This window comes from Mus caroli, chromosome 11 (genome assembly GCF_900094665.2).
Source record: "Mus caroli chromosome 11, CAROLI_EIJ_v1.1, whole genome shotgun sequence".
Taxonomy (NCBI): domain Eukaryota; kingdom Metazoa; phylum Chordata; class Mammalia; order Rodentia; family Muridae; genus Mus; species Mus caroli.
In genome coordinates, this window is record NC_034580.1 from 115,657,064 (window position 1) to 115,675,343 (window position 18,280).

Below are 18,280 nucleotides of genomic sequence, written 5' to 3' on the forward strand. Positions count from 1 at the left end.
CCAGGGGCCGAAGGTATTATCCTGGTCACAACAGAGTGCTCTGTGTTTGATGTCACAGGACCTTGGTGTTTGTCTGTGTGTATTCTGAGAGTGGATGGGGGTCTTTCCCTGGATCTGGTCATATGCAGTTTATTGCTTGTGGTATCCAAGGTCACATCTTTGTTCACTAAGGAGAAGTAGCCAGGGGTAGTGCTTAGACTCACCAGCAAGTACCTTTCATTGGGGAGGAGAAAGGCAAATATGAAAGAAGTCACTATAGTTCTTGCTTAAAGTATAGTCTCTGAGTTCCTTCCTAACAGTGAGACTCCTTCAGCACTGCAGTTCTCTGAGTCCTGGGGAGCACTCCAAGGGAATGTATGTGGGTGCCAGACGCAGCCTGCCTTTGAGAGTGCTATGGCTGCTGGCATACTCAGTAGTGGTATGTGCTCAGCTAGCCTTTAGTACCCACTTTGCCTTTATGCTGACGAAGAGCCTGTATGCAGCAACAGCCTCACGACCATCTAGAGGATTCGGGTGAGAGCCATACAGCTGTGCTGACATACTGCACCCTTTGTGAGATGCCCACCAGGGTCATGTCAGCTTGTCAGTTTTCAGATCCTTTCTCAAACTCAGAGAGGTGTAGACCTTGAATTGTGACAGCAGTGAGACCTTTGGATTTATCAGTGCCCATCTGAGCTTGGTGTCTGATCACTGGAAGGTTTAGGAGTGAGTACACACAGGGCCTAGCAGTCACTCCCATATACACTCGATCCACTTCCTGGAAGCAGTGCATGCTACTCTAGCTGGTCCTGAGTGAGGCTAAGCTGACCATTATGGGCAGGTATGAGAGAGACACCTCGTCTTCCTGCAGAGTAGAGGGTGCATGGCCTTTTAAAAGAGGCACTTTATGCAAGATAGAGAAAATATGTATACTTGAAGGTAATTAATGACCAAGAACTGAATAGATTCATGGTACCAGAAGCTGCTGTGTTTCAGGGAACAGAGGTATTCCAAGTGTTCCTCAGAGCAGCTGGCAGTGGAAGTGGAATATTACATGGCAGGGATTGAGAGGAACAGAGAGTACCCAGACTGGTGTACACTGCCAGACCACCCAGAAGAATGAGCCAGTCCACTCCACCAGGCTGCAGAGCTTCAGGGGAGGGAGTCAAGGCCATTGGGTGGGCTTTGTTAGGCTGTAGGGTCACGGGATGACTTCATCACCCAGGACTGAGGGATAGCCCAGAGTGTGCATGTGTGCAATTCCTGGAGAATCGTATTTAAGAACACGACCCAGGTAATGACGAGTGAGTGTGGCCGTCAGTCCTCGGTAGGCATGATCATATCTGTAGTACAAGCAGAAAGCTATTGAGTGACTGTGTGTCAGAGTTGCCAGGGTACTGTGGACCCTACAGAGCTGGCTACATGACCACTTCCACCTCTGCCTTGAGACTCCCCAGCTTTTCTGAGTGCTTTCTGGGTCCAAGAATGGGCCAGGGCACCAGCTCTATTGTGACACTGCATATCCTGCTGCAGCCGAGCTCCCTTATGCAGTTCTCTAGGCAGGTGATTAGATGTGCAAGGAGGGTGAGCAGAAATAGACACAAGCACCCACAGAGCCTGACACTGTGCCTGGACTCACCCATGCCTTCCTTCCTAACACATTGCCTTAGTGCCTTTGCCAGACCTCAGTGCGCCTGTCCTGCACTGCCCTCCAACTCCACATGGGCAGGGGTTATGCCAGTAGGTCTGGGCAGCTCGAAGGACTCAACACCCTGCTGCCAAGCAGAGAATGGGCTTGCTCTACCCAAAAAGCATGTCATTGCTTAAGTGCCTGAAATCCTTTTTGGACTGAAGACATAATTAAGTTTAAGTAAGCATTAAGCATTAGTAGGAAGTACAGTAAAAACCAAGTTGACACAGCTTCCATAGCATGGACTTTAGCACCATTGTGCCGCACGCAGTTGGGGAGAATGGTCCTCACTCACATCTAGTGCCTGAATGCTGGCGGCTCAGCTCCAGCAGATCGATCTGTAATCTCAGGGAGGTACTGCAATGAGTCTGATAGAAAAGGGAATATATTTTTTCATTTGGTACTTACCCATGTTTTTAGAATTAGGGTTTGTTTTCTTTTTTTCATTGTAAAGTCAGTTTCGTACATTTTAATAAAAACTGAGTGTATCTTTTCAGAGAATTAATGAAAAGTACAAAATGAGAGGGAGGGAGTAACCAACATTTATATCTTCAAAGCACGTGTCAGCTTTACCCCCATCACCTCCCATCCCACTCTCCATGTGTTCACGAACTCGTCTGGGGCTTTAGGGCCTAGCACTGTGAAGATGGTGGTCGGTGAGTTCAGAGTTGCTCTCACAGTATCAGAAGGGTCAGTTCCTGAGTAATCCCAGCTCTGTTGTTGCAGGGACCAGATGTGACAGGTGGGTGTGGCTGGGCTTCACAAACGTTATTTACAAAAATAAGCTCTGGCCAGGTGTGATCTTAAGCTGTAGTGTGCCAGTTTCTGTTGCAGAAACATGAAACCAGGATTAGGCTGCAAAATGACAGTCACATTGAGGACTGTGAACGGCCTAGGAAAGAAAGCTCAGGACTTTCCCTCCCTCCTTTCCTTAATAATATTGAAAACTACTGTCTTCATTATATACGGGAGGTTGCTTCAGAAGGCCCGTGCTTGGCAAAAGGTCCAGATGCAGCTGAGCTCTGTGAATACAGAGTCAGCTGTGTCTGTGGCCGTGTGTGTGGATGGCTCTTGTTTGATGAAGAAGCACTTATCAGAAGACATTGTGCCGATTTTTTTTTTCATTTTTGCCTCAGGACATTTGCCTCTTTCTTATTTTCAAAACTGACTTCAGTAATTCTTAAGTTAACAATTGCAATATTCTCTGTAAGTAATTGCCTTGCTTCCCATATATATCAGTATAGTGTAAGCATCCAAAATATATCTCGTTTTCCTTTAGCTGTTTCTATTTCTTTGATTGAGTGGCATAATACCATTTTAAATTTATTATGGGCATATGTGTGTGCTGCTGGAAGCTCTGACTCAGAGGTATTCAGTTTGCTTTGAGACCAGCTGTAAAGGAGATTGATGTCTGTCGCACCCGGCAGCATATAGTTCTGCTGTCTATTAATGAAAATGACAGCATTATTGTGGGTTGGAGTGAGGTCAGGAACTCCTCCCTTCCAGTTAAGCCACTGAGTCTCTGGGAGATTAAGTGCTAACTGTGCAGTGTTGAAGATGTTTGCAGCTCTGCTCCCTCAGCCCAGCCCCAGCAGGATGGCCCCAAGCGAGCATCCTGTGTAAGGAAGGTGTGGGGCATCTTGCTATCGTGTCTCCTTTCAGATACTGTGGTAACACTTTATGTTGTCTCTGGAAGGCTACTAAGCTCAGAATCAGTAGGAGTTGCTTCTGTAAATGTAAGGTTTTATCATTTATAGTATTGAGCCGTCTGTCCTTCGAGGAGTCTTTGAAGCTCAGCAGCTTTGCTAGAGGACAGACCTCCTGCCCCACTTCAGGGCTAAGATCTTGTTTAGGTTCTGTGATGTCTGATTAGGAATGACCACTACAGGCTCATCTGCAGTTGGTGGAACTGTTAGGGAAGGATTAGAAGGTATGGCCTTGTTGAAGGAGGACTATCACTGTGGGTGAGCTCCGAGGTTTCAGAAGCTCAGGCAGGTCCCAGTTAGCTCACTTGGCCATGCAGTTGTGGATCAAGATATGAGCTCTTAGCTACTGCTCCAGCACCAAGCCTGCCTGCTTTCACCATGCTCCCTACCAGGCTTGTAGCCTCCATTGGCCACAGGTTACTGGGTTCCTGAAAGGAAAGATGGGGTTTTGGATGGAAAAGGCTGCGAGAGAAATAATAAGCCAAGACAAAGGTCTGATCAAGGCCAATGTTTGCTTATGAGTCCAAGCTTATAAAGAGGGGAACCCATCCCCCACTATGCCAGAATCTCCTTGCTTAGTCTGATAGTGTCAGGAAAACAGGTTCAGCCTCTTAGCAGGTAGTAGTGTCTTGAAGGAAAGCTGCAGATGTGGCAGGACAATAGACTCCACCCTAGGTGGGCTAGCCTGCTGTGGCAAGCCACTTCTGAGCCAGTCTGCTCAAGGCTAGAGGAAGGGCACAATGCTGGTCATGGACTCCAGAAACTTGAACCCCAAATTAAACATTTTCTTTGATAAGTTGTCTTTTATTATGGTCTTTTGGTCACTGCAATTGAGAATTAACTAAGATAGAGTGCATCTTTGTATGTGTGCATGCTTGTGTATGCATTCCTATGTGTGCATGCGTGAGTGAGTGTACTAGAAGTGTCCTGAAGTGGGTGCTGGTGTTGAACTTGGGTCCTCTGGGAAAGCATGGTGTCCTTTCTATAGCAGAGCCTTCTCTCCTGCCCCCTTGTGTAGATTTTTTGTTTGTTTGTTTGTTTATGAGGGTTTTTCTGTATAGCTCTGACTGCCCTGAACTCCAGGACCAGGATGGCCTCCAACTCACGGAGATCAGCTTGCTTCTCAGAGTGCTGAGAGTAATGGCATCAACTACCACTCTCCTGGTTTTGTTAAGATTCAGCGGGGAGAGGAAGGGGAGGGAGGGAGGGAGAGAGAGAGAGAGAGAGAGAGAGAGAGAGAAAGAGAGAAATTCTTACATGCCAGAGGCTGAGACAGAAGAATTGCTGAGTTTGAGGCCAGCTTAGTTTTATGTAGCAAGACCCTGTTTCAAAAAAGAGAGAAGAACAAAACCAAAAACCAGAAGCACAAACGTAGGCTCTTGTCTGGCTCCCCTGCCTTACAGAGTTGTACTAGTGCCCTTTGATCTTAGTGCTGAAGAGTCTGACCTGCGGTCTTTGACCTGCGGTCTTCCTGTGAAGAATTGGCTTCACCATCTGAAACCAGCTATCTTCTGGTCCCATGCAGACCCCAAACTGCACAATTTTCCATGCACCTACTCAGGATGTTTCTCCCCAGCTCAGCTACACCCTTTGTGTCCCAGGCTCCATTTTCATTCAGTTAAGATGAAAATCACACCACTCTCAGAGAACAACATGCTATGGATACCCCGATTTTGGTTATAAGAAAAAGATGTAAACTATTGAAAGTGGCCTTGGCTGCTGACTCCCCAGTGAGTCTGAATGTCACTGGAGTTTAGAAACCACACTACAAGAAGCTGCAGACAGAAACCTTGGAGGCGGCAAGTGTGGAATAGAGGCATGGGCAGTGGAGACAGGCAAGGGCAGGCTGAGGGGCTTTCTGACTGACTACAGCCATCCCCTCCTTTCCTTGGTTGATTCAACTGCTTCTCTGTGTGGCGTAGAACGAGGTTGGTTGATAGGGAAAGAGCATTCTGGGTGAAGTTACTCAGAAAACAGAGCTAGGAGAGTGGGAAGATGAATTACCAGTGTAGAGAAAAGGAAGAGGCAAGAAGACAGGTGGGTGAAGACCTCTCCCAAGGAAAGCAGATGTGTCACCATGCTAGAGACGTCCAGCTCTGGGATATGAAGCTGAGAATACAGATGGAGAAAGGAAGGACAAAATAAATAAATAAGAGGAATAGAGTCTAGGAAATGCTCTCAGGTGGCAGAGTGAGCTGTGGCAAGAGTGGGTGGCAGTTGATCCTTACGGGACGAAGACATAAAGGTGCAGCCCTCATGAGCTGCAAGACAGAAACATAAAGGCTGAGAAGACAGTGGCAGACGCCAGAGTCCACGCAGAGCCCAGGGTGGCATTGAGCGAGCAAAGAAGTACTTTACTGTGGAAAAGGAGCAAGAGGGCAGGGGAGGACAGCAGCCACAACAGTATGACCTGACACAGTCGTAAGCTGAGCGGTACGACCTACAGTCATACAGGCAAGGGGAGCTGAGTCAGGAGCGGGGTCAGAATGCTCCTGAGAGAAAGTTCCAGCCAAAGGGGGGGGGGTAATAATAGGTTAATTACCCAGGTCCATTGCTGCACACACAACCATCCATGCAACAAAGAATCCACATTATTTTTGAGCATGTATGGGCCATTTATCAAATAAACTATGTCTATACTGCAAAGGAGTCATCTATAATAAGCCCAGAGGATCTCCCTTTTGTCTTGTGATCTCCAACCACACATGGTAGATGGAACTCAGTCATGAGAAGGCAGGATTTAGAGGAATGCTGGGAGAGACATACCTTGTGCTAACTTTCTCAACCCATGGCTGAAACCCTAGTTTAAAAAATTAATGTGTAAAAATGACCCAGAAAGAAAAGGTTGGGGATTAAAGAAGAAATACTTTGTTTGATTGTTTTTTGTTTAGCTTGTTATTGTTGTTAATATTGAGACAGAGCATTGCCAACCTCAGGAACCTGCAGTCTTGCCTTGGCCTCCTGCATGCTGGGCTACAGCAGTGTGCCATCATGTCCTGCAACTTGAAGTAATAAATGTTCAGGCTGAATTCATTGAAAGCACATGAGCAGCAAGTGCAGCTCAGGCTTTAGTGAGAAATGGAGATAGAGAAAGGGTCAGGGAAGGGTGCAGCCAACAACAAAATCTCAGCCAAAGTCCTGAGTGCAGAGCTGCTTAGCACCTCATGCTGCCTCCACAGTAACACATTAGGGTTTGTAGCCTGAGGGAGCCTGTCTCCTGGATCTCATTCTCTCTGAGACTCTCTCTGCTCTGTCTGACGGTGTTGTAGCATTGTAGCATTCTCAGCCTCTGAGTCATCTCCTTGGCCCACAGTTTCTTAAATGTAACTGAATGAAAAATTAAGATTTGGGTAACAATCACAGCTGTGATTTACTGAGCATTGGTTGCACAACTGCACGACTAGCTTGTGCACAGTATTCCCACAAGCCTGTGAAGGCTGTGCTAACGCTAGCTCTTACCTTCAGGCTGCTCCCATGGGAACTCGTAGGCAAGATTCAGGAACTAGTGTCTGGACTCAGAGCTGACATTCTGACCTCCACCTGTGCTGCTTCTGTGGGTACTGGTGACACCCTCCCTGGTGTCTTTGCTGGTGTGTTTTCCTGCTGTCATTGCGGTGGTGCTTTGGAAGGAGCCAAGACCTCTGCTTGCTTAATCCATACCTTCATTGAGGGCGTGGGGCCTGTGTAACATGTGAGGCAAACACCATGGTCAGTGGAGAAAGCCTCCATCTGCAGGTGAAGAGGCAGATTGCTGTAGTATACCACAATACTGGAAGCCTGGCCAACTGGCCAGAAGAAATGGAGAGAAACAGTAAGAGAGACATTAAGACCTAGGTGCGGGCTGGTGAGATGGCTCAGTGGGTAAGAGCACCCAACTGCTCTTCCGAAGGTCCAGAGTTCAAATCCCAGCAACCACATGGTGGCTCACAACCACCCGAAATGAGATCTGACGCCCTCTTCTAGTGTGTCGGAAGACAGCTACAGTGTACTTACATATAATAAATAAATAAATAAATAAATAAATAAATAAATAAATAAATAAATAAATCTTTAAAAAAAAAAAAAAGACCTAGGTGCAGCACAGTCCCCTTGTCTCACTGTTTCAGGATGTATATGTCACCTGAGTGCCTGCAAGTCCAAAGCCAGTTCATTTCTGTCCCTGGCAACACTGTTCTCCTCCTCAGAAGCATAGGCATGGCAGAGAGGGCATTTGGAGCCTTTCCCATCGGAGTACCGTTGGTGTAGCCGCACTAGTGGGCTCTGGGCTGACACCATGGACAGCTAATAAAGTCACCACGGTTTTATGTGCTGGCCGTAACTGTGCTAAGTCTTGATACCTACAGACTTTCATTGGAAAGCCTAAATGTGTGGTCTCTTTATCTAGAAGCTAGTGTTAAAGCCAAAGCAGAATAAAGGAAATAAGGAGAAAAACGTAAGGGGAATAGGAGATGGACACAACTATTTGTATAAATTTGTTAATTAGATGGTAGTTTTTGAAAGGTTTCAAAAATTGTTATGACTTCAGCTAGAATGGCTTATAGTACAGCCCTACAAGCCCGAGAAGAAATGTGGGGCTTTCTTTACTATGAGGCAGAGCCTGTGAATGACACTAACTGGAGAAGGGAGAGTTGCCTGCACAGACTCGTCTCTTACGGAGACAAACTTCCAGGTGACTTTACAAAGGGACCTGGAGCCCAGCGTCTTTGCTGGTGAGTTCTGTCACCATTTAAAAGAGTGTCAGACCTTATGCAGACAAGTTAGAAAGTAGATGGGGGATGTTCCCTACTGTACACTAAGAAGACAAAACCAGATGAGGACTTTGCCAGGGGCAGTATGTGACTACCAGTAGGGACACCAGATTGTCACCATTGTGCTAGGAAATTAACCCCAAGCTAGCATAGAAAGGTTAAAGTGTGGTTTACACAGTGGCTCATCTCAGGGTAGCAAGAATAAAGGAGAAACTCGTGTGACTGTCCTCGGAGCTGCTAAAAGTGCATTGGACACCGCTGGGCCTCCCCAGCAGACCTCTTCAGCGTACTAGGAAGAGAAGCAAACACCATTGCTGAGTTGGGATTTGGTGGTTGCACAGGCTGAGCCCCCAAACAGGAGAGGTGCACATCACTCCCTATTCAGGCCACACTGGAAGGACAGACATTGTGGAAAGCTGGAAGAAAAAACCAAAGAAACAGTAGGCAGTCATGTCGCCAGACAGGAAGCCAAAGTAATATATGTGGGAGTATGGGGAAGACAGGGAAGCCCCTGAGACTGACCGCCCTCTACAGCAGGGCACCGGAACCTCAGAGAATTGAAATCAGAATTGTTTTATTTTTCTAAGTACTACCTTGTAGCCAATAAGATTCAGAAGTACTTGGGAATAAATATAACAAATATAATAAAATGCATGCAAGGCCCGAGCTCACAAATCTGAATTATCACAGAGATTAAAGATGAGGCAGAAAATGGCTCTGTAAAGATGGAAAGACCCAGCTCTATGTGTGTGCCTTTGTGTGAGACAGGTTAACATGTAGCTTAGGCTGGCTTTAAGTTTCTGGCAATGCTCCTGTCTCAGTGCTCAGTGCCCAAGTGCTGAGATTGCAGATATGTTCTTACCATATCCAGCCAAAATTCAGTATTCTTAAACATTAATTTTCTCCAACTTGATCTTTGCTGTCCCAGTCAAAGTCTTGGCTTTAAACCTTACATAGAAGCACAGTGGGCATGGTGAGGACAGTTTGGAGACTCAGCGTAAAGCCACCGTCACAAGACAGTCATGCCGTGTACACACTGCACAAAGGTGCCTAAATGGTTTCATGGGGAAGGACTATTTTTCAAGAATTGGTGGTAGAAGCTGTATATGGAGAAAAAAAAATCAAAGACAGAAACTACGTTGCACCCTCACTTACGCCTTACGGAACAGTTAACACTGTTCTTCCTCTGTGAGCCAGGGAGAACTAGAAGGCTGGATGAAATGGGGTTTCCACCCTACAGCAAGTTATTGGTAACAGCTGCTGCTGCACCATTGCACGCTGTGAAGATGATGGTGGGTCTCCATTATGTTAAACTCAGGAAGGCTAGCCAGGACCAGAGGATGCAAAGGTAAGGCAGCCGCAGAGGTGATGGGATCAGGCATGCTCACACACACACTCTCAGGTGTGCACATGCACATTCATGCTCACACACTCATGTACTACACACACACACACAAATGCACACATGCACAAGATTGTCTCCAGATGCAATAAGGGGCAATGGAATGTCATCTGTGGGGACCGTGGGGACGACAGAAGCATAGCAGTACTGCTGCAAACTGAAGTCTCAAACTGGTTTATTTTATCGTATGCAAATTGTACCTCATTAAAGTTGATTTAAGTGTTTTTAAATGTAGAATGTTGAGTGAAAAAAGTAAGAAACAGTATTAGATTTATAGTGCATTACTTTTTATTAAACACAAATATTGTGCAGTACTAGTTATGTAAATGTATGCATATATATCTGAGTGAAGAAACAGCATACACGTCACAGACCTCACGGGGCCACTGGAGAGGACTCTCTGGTTTGAGACTTTCAAAACTGAGAGTCAATGCAGGTGTGCTGGTAGGACCTGGGGGTGTCTTTGAGCTATGTACACACAGGAGAGGACATGGACAGTTCTGGTCACACACGTAGGTGAAACAGCAGCATTTTAAAAGCCCAGCGTCTTTCACGTCTACTCAGCTCGCACAAGGCCCAGTTTGGGGCCCAGTAGTGGAAGCAACAGTAGTAGCCTCCAGGCCGCTGCTTATGTAGTGACTGCACTGACCCAGCTTTAGGACCTGTGTCCTCTGCAGTTTGTGCTGTTTCCCCACAGAGATGTGTAGTGAGTGAATGTTTCTATCTACAGGACAGTTGTCTTTGACTTCTGACTCCTGACTTGTGGTAATTTTCTTTTGGCTCACACTCCTCTCCTATGCTAATCTAAAATGGAACACAGTGTCATGGTCATTCTCGGTGAGCAGTTTAGTGCAATGAAGTCCTGTCAGTGCCGACTGCCTAGCACCTGGGGTTGCATATGAGTATGGCTGAAGGGCAGCATGTGGCCAGAACACACTCCTCTGTCTACAGGAGCATGTACAAAAGAGATTGGGGTTGCGTGCAGTTCAGCTCACAGTAGGGTTCTCACTGTACTGTGACTGTGCGGGACTCTAGGAGAGCAGATCCCTCCCCACATCCCCCCCAACACCATCCTCCTGTCTGGCTTCAGACAATGGCAGGAGAACAACTTACTGTCTGCTTAGGATACAAACCATCATCACCTTGTTTCAAATTAGTTCCGGTGCTTGTTGGAAATTGTGCCGCAAAGCAGCTAAATGATCTCATGCTTATGGAACAGTCGCTCCTGGGCTGTTACCTGCCAGTGTGTATCTTTGATGTGCTTCTGCTTATCTGACTTATGTGCACGTAGTGTGCCTAGGCTGGCACCTGTTATCAGTGATATTGCCGCGTTTCATTAAAGTACATTGATGTTTGCAGCTGTGTATTCAATCATGGACACTCGTGTCAGTGAATAGTCAGGGGTACTTTTCTGGTGGTGGCTATAGAAGCTGCCTCATTTCCTTTTACATACACTGCATTGAGGTGCCTCTCAGATGACATCTATGGCATGCCAGGACTGTGCTGTCACATAGGACCTGTGCAGATGGTGGCACAGCGCCGCTCCGTGTTGTTTTGTTTTTTGTTTTTCATTTGTTCTGAATGTATCCTGCAGACAATGATCCTCTGTTTTCCTGACTTCTTGCTATTCATACTACAGATGCCCCTGTTCATGACACAGAACAGGCTTAAATAGGCTTCAAAAGCCACTTCCATGCACCATGTGGCTAGTGCCACAGTCACACTGGCCCTTGCTTTTGTTAGCCTTTGTCTCCATTGTCCATGAAGTAATGTTACTGTGTTGCAGGTAGCCTGCCTAGTATGCAAATGATAAGGATTTGTAAGTCCACGTGGTTGTCTGCCGGGATTGGGGACTTGAGGGAGAGGGACATGCTTCTCTCAGTCCTTTGGCAATGAGCATGGAGAGAGCACAGTGTCTTCTCTGTTGGGGCTTCCTGTGATGGAGAGCTTGTCCTAGAAGGGGCAATTGGAGGAGGGTGTTCTGAGTAGACGCTCCTATCCTGGCCATGGGCCTGAAGTCACGCTTAGAGGATAGAGACAACTTAGTGCAGCCGGACCTTTGAGTGTGTGAGGACAGACATGGTCCCCACAACCCAAGAAACAGGGTGCAGCCCCTGAGCATGACTAAATTATATCATGTGTATGCCCCTGTATGTTCACCTGCCATCCCTACATACAAGGGAAGCTGATTTATCAATAATAGAAATGTATTGCTGTCAGTCTGGAGGCAGGAAGCCCAAGGTCCAGGTGCTAGCAGATTTCTGTGCAGTCTAGAGTGATGGAAGCTAGAGATGTAGTCTAGGGTGGATGAGCAGTGCCCTCCTTGCATGGGGTACGAACCACGGCCGGTGCAGCAGGCTCTGCCAGAGCATGAGCAGCATGTCAGGAATGAAGAGGCCAGACACTGTACACTAGCTCTTTAAGAAGCCATGCTGCTGTGCTGTTGGCTTGCAGCAGCTGAGATAAGGGGGCCTCTGTCCACCTCAGGCTCAAAGGAGACTCCTTGCTGGGAAAGCTGAAGAGGCAGAAAGCATCTTAGCCTCTGCTTCACAGGAGTGAGGGCCACGGGCTGCTTGGGCATCACACACAGTTCAGGGCAGGAAAGCACTCCATTAGGAGCATGTTACCCTCATCCATATGCACTCTCCTGGAGTAAAGAAGCTAGGGAATGAGAAAGAGAAATAGGGCAAATGAATGAAGTGTAAATTAAAAGATATCTCCCTGGCATAAGGATGGGTGTGTGGTGCAGACCACACATTGCGACTGCCTTCTGAGGAGTTGCTTTCACGGGAGGATCTGTTTGGGACTCTCCCTGGTCATTTGACATAAGAACTGCCAGACTAGGAACGAGATGCCCGCTCCTGGGCTCTCTAGCATTTACCTCACAATACTTACAGACCTTAAGAAGCCTGCTCAAGAGTACATCCCTAGATCCTAAGCCCTGAGCCAGAGTTGGTACCTATCACTGATTGTTTTTATGTATGTATCCATGTGTGTCCATGTGTGTTTGTGTGTATGTGTCTTTGTCTGTGTGTCCACATGTGTCCACATATATCTGTGTCTGTGAGTGTCTGTGTCTGTATGTTTTGAACCCTGAGCTTCATGTATGGCAGAAGTGCAGTCTACTGCTCAGCTACTTCAGCTCAGCATCAGCTACCAGCCCCTGCTGCTAGTTCTTAAGTAAACATAAACCCTTGCCTTCAGTCCTCCCTCTTGCCCTAGTCCTGGATGTCCCCCAGGTCTAGCTGATGATGCTGTTTGGCTCTGGAACCACGCTTCCTGCCCTGGCCCTTCTATGGGCTCCTGGCTCTCCTCCAATGGTGGACATGCAGCTCCCACCTGGGTCCTCTCAGCATCACTTCCTTCTCCTGCGTCATTGCCCCCAGGCTGGAATGTCTGCCAAAGACTCACCATCTATCTCATTTCACACACGTGAAGTGCCCTCTAGCTGTCTCTTCACTGATGAGGAGAGAGTGCGGGAGAGAAATTAATTGTGTTGGGTTTCCCTTATATACCAAATTAAGGCCTTTTGTTTAATCTATATAATTCTGGTTTTAAATGTCTGTTATCTTCATTTTATGGGTTAAAACAACTGGATATAGCCAGCACTTGGGAGACAGAGGCAGGTGGATTTCTGAGTTCAAGGCCAACCTTGTCTACAAAGTGAGTTCCAGGACAGCCAGGGTTACACAGAGAAACCCTGTCTTGAAAGACAAAACAAAACAAAAACCAACAAAAAAACCCCAGCTGGATATGAGAAGTTAGCCACTGTGTCCTGCAATTGGACAGTGGCAAAGCTGGGATTTGAACCCAGGATTCTCTGGACTTTGAGGACTGGTCGTCATCACTACTCTGCTGTAATGATTTCATCTTTGCACTTGGTAACATGCCGTTCCTAGTAGCAGAGCCCTCTACTCCAGCATGGTGTTATCAGGCACAGAGGATCTGTCACAGATCTCTACTGTCAGAGGCTGCCATTTTGAGCTGTATGGGGATGAGGTTACCTGGCTGAAGCTGGGCCCTATTCATGGCTCCTGCTGTTGCAGCTTCACCACAGTTTGTCACCAGCACCTTCCAGGGGGACTGCTGGAGGCACTTTAGGTAAGAGGTGCTGCAGTCAGGGATGTGTGCTTGTCGGGAGCAGTATATTCTGTGAGTGCGTGGAGAGGCAGGCCTTTCATGGGTCACTTTTGCTTTTGCTTTCTTACTCCCATGCCTGTTGTTAGCCTGGAAGCTTGTTGGAAAGCACCTCCCATTATTTTGATTTATGCCTATGCCTCCCTCCAAGGTAAGCCAATGGGGCCTCTATACACTGAGGACTGATCATATCACTAACTACTACTGGCCAGAGTTGGAACCGAACACTTAGTGCTGTGGCCTCTGCCAACTGGGTTCTGCTGTGTGGTAGGAACTTGTGCCTTAAGAATTCCATTGTGCAGCAGAGCTCTCCTCAGGCTGCCCCTGGTGGCCAGGGAAGGTGCTGCCTTGCTGTGTATCCTTCCTTGCTTGTCCACCTCTCCTGTGAAGGGACACTGATGGTGGTCTGTTAGAAGGAACCCATGTTGGTCTGGCTCTGGGGGTCTGAGTGGTCTCTGGTCCATTCTTCCCCTTGGGTGAGTCAGTTTCTCTGCACCCCTGTAAGGATGGTGCTCTCTTCCCAGCAGGAGAGGCAGTGCAGCTGCCCGGTAAGTACTGTGGAAGGGGGCTGTGAGGTCTGTGTCGGCCAGTATGTATTAATAGTGCAACACACTGTAATTTACAAGGGACTTCCCACATGGCTTCACATGCACCTTTGCTGGTAACCAGGACCAGTCAAAGCAGCCATAACTCAGGGCACGTGACTGTGTGATTGACTGGGGACCAGGTGCTTAATATGCCCAGTGTTGCAGCCTGACTTATAGCTGAGTTCACAGCAGTCCTTGACACATGCTCATACCAAAAGTACACATTCCCTCGGACTCCATCAGCTCCTTACACATTCATTCAGAGGTTCCTTTGCTCCTGCAGGCTTATTCCTCATCACCTGTTTTCCTGGCCTCTGTTTCTGCTTAAGGCCCCTGGTTTACTTCTCAGGTTCCTTAAGACTGCTCTCTTCCCACTGAACCTGGCTCCTTCCCCTGCATTGTGCACCTGAGTGCCTCCAGCAACCATGGGGCTATGTGAGAGAGGGCAGCAGTGCACGTACACACACACACACACACACACACACGCACGCACGCACGCACGCACACATGCATGCACGCACACACCATCGGGTAGGCTCCAGAAGAGCCTTCCTTTCCTTCCCTTACTGTGTGATATTCTAATAGTGAGTGGTAGGGAGGAACCCCTGAAAGGAATGAGCTCATTCCCTGCTATTGTCTCATGGTGTCTGTCTTGTCTTTCCATTGTGCAGCAGAGCTCTCCTCAGGCTGCCCCTGGTGCCCACACACTACATAATTCACGTAAGCAGAATCCATACATGTTTTGAATTGTGCTTCCAGGTTAAAGACAGCCACTTGCTATTATCACCCGGCTCTTTATTTTCAGGTTTACTATTCCATCCAGTGTTTCTGGGGGACAAGGCCCTTGTGCTGCTTCTCCGAGCACAGCACCTCCCCTTGTTCTGGACATGCTCACATGCGACTAGCATGCCAGAGAGTGGAGCTCCTGACCTCTGCTGTTCTGAAACTGGGAAGTGAGACCACCCCATACTTATCACACATACAAACGTGTCATTTCAGCACACCCAGCCTTACCTTCAAGGAGAAACAGTCCCACTGCAGGCTGTGATAAGCAGACTGTGGGCTGTGCATAATCTGAGAGTTTTGTGGCCTACAGTGTGTAAATCGCTGTGAGAAAGAAGTACACAGATCTGTACTTCCCTACCAGTGTGCTCACCTTCTTCCAGAAGCCTCAGGCACTTAGTGGAGGAGTACACCTGATGCTGAAGCCACGGACCAGGAACACAGCAGAGGAAACCCTGGCAGCCTCCCCACGGGCTGGAGGTGGACAAGACTATGTGTACCGCACACACTGCACAACAGATTCTGCATTTAAGTTAATTGGAAACTAGTCTGACCCTGCCTGCTTCAAGAACATCAGGAATTGGCTGCTTTGTCACAGCACTTCCCTACCTTCCATCCCAGGACTATTTGGCCAGTATTTCTGCTGATGATGATAAAAGTGAGCATAACAGCCCATGAAGAGCTCAGACCTATGTCCACTGCCTGCCTAGCCATGGCTGCAGTTCTTGCTTGCTCTAGGAAGCTTGTTCTCTGATAAAAGTTTCCCTTACCTCTGGCTGGACTTTCCTACAGAATCCTAGACCTAGACATGACTATCATTATGTCCACCTGCTTCTGTTAGGACAGTGTGCTTATGGCTGTGAAACAGCCAGAGTGTCTGGTACCTGCCAACTGTATAGTCCATTCAGAAGATGATGTTAGTGTCAGATGTGTCCTGGAATGGGCAGGAGAGGAATGTAAAGTCAGAGACGGGGTCTTACCTGGGCCCCTCACTTAGCCGTTTGCTCGGTTCTATAGTTCCTCTGAACATTGACATTCTCTGCTAGAGTAACAATGACAGATGTAAACTTCCAGCCATAGATGGCAGGCTGGCAGGCCAGCTTCTGTACTCCCGACCTAAAGGCACCGTTGTGGAAGACACTAGGATATGCCTTCATGTAGAAGACTTAGGCATAGACACCTTAAGAATGGAAGACATAAACAGGGTCCCTTCAGGGCTAGGAGACTCCGGTGCAGACTGAGAACTGACATCTGTGGTTGCCCTGAGCTGGTGGAGGAGCTGGCAGGTGGAGAATGGATGTTTCCTTCTTGTTTTAGTTTATTTTTAATTGAGAAATGTTTTCATTAACTGTGAATTGGCAAGTAAGAGCACTGCTTTGTCTTTGGTCATACATCTTGGGTCCCACCTTTTGCCTCTCCTCTAACACAGATCATCTTCCCCTGCTTGCTTTAAATCAGATTGAACTTTTTCAGAAAGGGCCCTGCTTATAGAAGGGTTCATGTGCTTGCATGAGCCAGGACCTCAGCACTGCCTGACTTGTTCTACACTTCTGGATCCTCCTATCCCAAGTTCTGAACTTGATGATTCTGAGACACACACACACACCCTCTCTCCCTCCCCCTCACGGGAACTCAGAACAGCTGAAAAAAACACTTGGTGTTTTCTGGGAGACTCCTGTGAAGTCTATCCCAAGATGGAAATGTGAGATTAGCTTATCTATGAGCGGATGAAGACTTGGACAGCCCACCTGACTGTCCCAGCCTCAGCACTCAGGACTTTCCTTGTAGACATCGCCCATGACCTTAGCAGAGGAAGGGAGAGCATCTGTCTGCATCTCCTGCCCTGATCTCTGCAAGTGCGGCCCTTGCTTTGTGTGGGGAGGGGGTACATGGTCCCCAGCCTGCTTGCAAGTCATCCCAGCCAGTTTCTTTTCTCACTGTACTTTGGATGAGAGTCAGGCCTTGGCTCTGGACCACTAGTCGTGTGGCAGTTTCAGAGTGACATCATCTCAGCCCCTGTATGAGGGAGTCCCTCATGCCATGCTGCTCAGCAGACACAAGGCCAGTCTCACTCTGGCCCAGGCTTCTCTTGGCTGCCACTGAGTGGTAAGTGGTGTGAGCATGGGCTGCTTGGTGCCCGCTGTCTGGTTTGTCCATGTGATCTCCAGCCTTCTGATTATGACAGTCCTAGAAGAACTTTGTTTGAGCCATCTTAACTCAGAAGAGCAGATCAGATGGCAAAAAGAAAGTGATGGACTGATCACAGCAAATTATGTTCTGAGTACTTGGTTCTTTGGGATTTAAAAGAATCATTTTTTTTTAAACAAGTTTTAGGGCCCATCTGAAACTTTTACCATAAAGCCACCTCCCTCCTCGTAAGAGGTGGATGATGGCACACCCGTCTCTAAATTCCAAGTGCACTTATGGGATCTGGGCCTGTCTGCTGTGTCCTGTCAGTGTGCAGGCGAGAAGCATTGCCCTAACTGAGGCACTGTGAGGGGCAGAGTTCCGCAGACTTCTGCTCCTCTGACTGTGGGTCCTTCCTACACTAGCCTGTGTCCACGCACAGTGTACACATGCTGCCTGGGACTTGCTCACCAGGTGTAAGTCAGACTGAAGAGTGGGGAGCCTGAAGCTGTCACAGACTCGGGGGCAGTTCTGCCCTGCCATATCGGATCCTGTCACGTGAGAGTGTACCATGAGGCAAGATGTGTTCTGCCTGTGTCCTGTGTGTTCAAAGTTTCCTCCACAGAAGAAGAAGGTGCTTTCATAGGAAGGAGGGTTGGTTTCTTCCAAGACAGTAGCTATTGGTAGCCCCGGAAGAGACAGCAGGGAGGCAAAGGGTACACCTTTGATAGTTTGCACCCTTACAATAGCTCTGAAAGATTTTCCTCCCATCAGCTGCCTGTTTTGACTGTCTTTTTTTTTTTTAAATTGGGGGACAGATTTTAGCCATTAGAAACAGTGTGAGAGAAAGCCTGTGACAGACAGTATGGAGTCTCGGAAGTTGTATCCCTGCTGCTTGCTCTTTCTCAGTCTCTGGCTGGGGGCTCTGGCCCAGGACGGAGAGGTCTGTGCAGGTCAGAGTCGTGGCTCATCTGTGTCTTCTGGCTCACTTGATTGTGCAGCAGAGAGAGCACCTGAGATAGCAAGTTCCTCCCCTTCTTGTGTCTAATCCTGGCTGCAGGCCTAGACGCAGCCAATGGGAAGCCATTCTGTACAGTCAAAAGTGACACCAAAGGTTTGTG

The 18,280-nt window shown here is 47.8% G+C and overlaps 1 protein-coding gene across 1 annotated transcript in view; it reads left to right on the top strand.

The window, feature by feature from the left end:
* The window catches only part of Rptor (regulatory associated protein of MTOR complex 1), a 299,725-nt gene that overhangs the window by 152,240 nt on the left and 129,205 nt on the right, over positions 1 to 18,280 (top strand). The gene's annotated exons all lie outside the window — the stretch shown is intronic.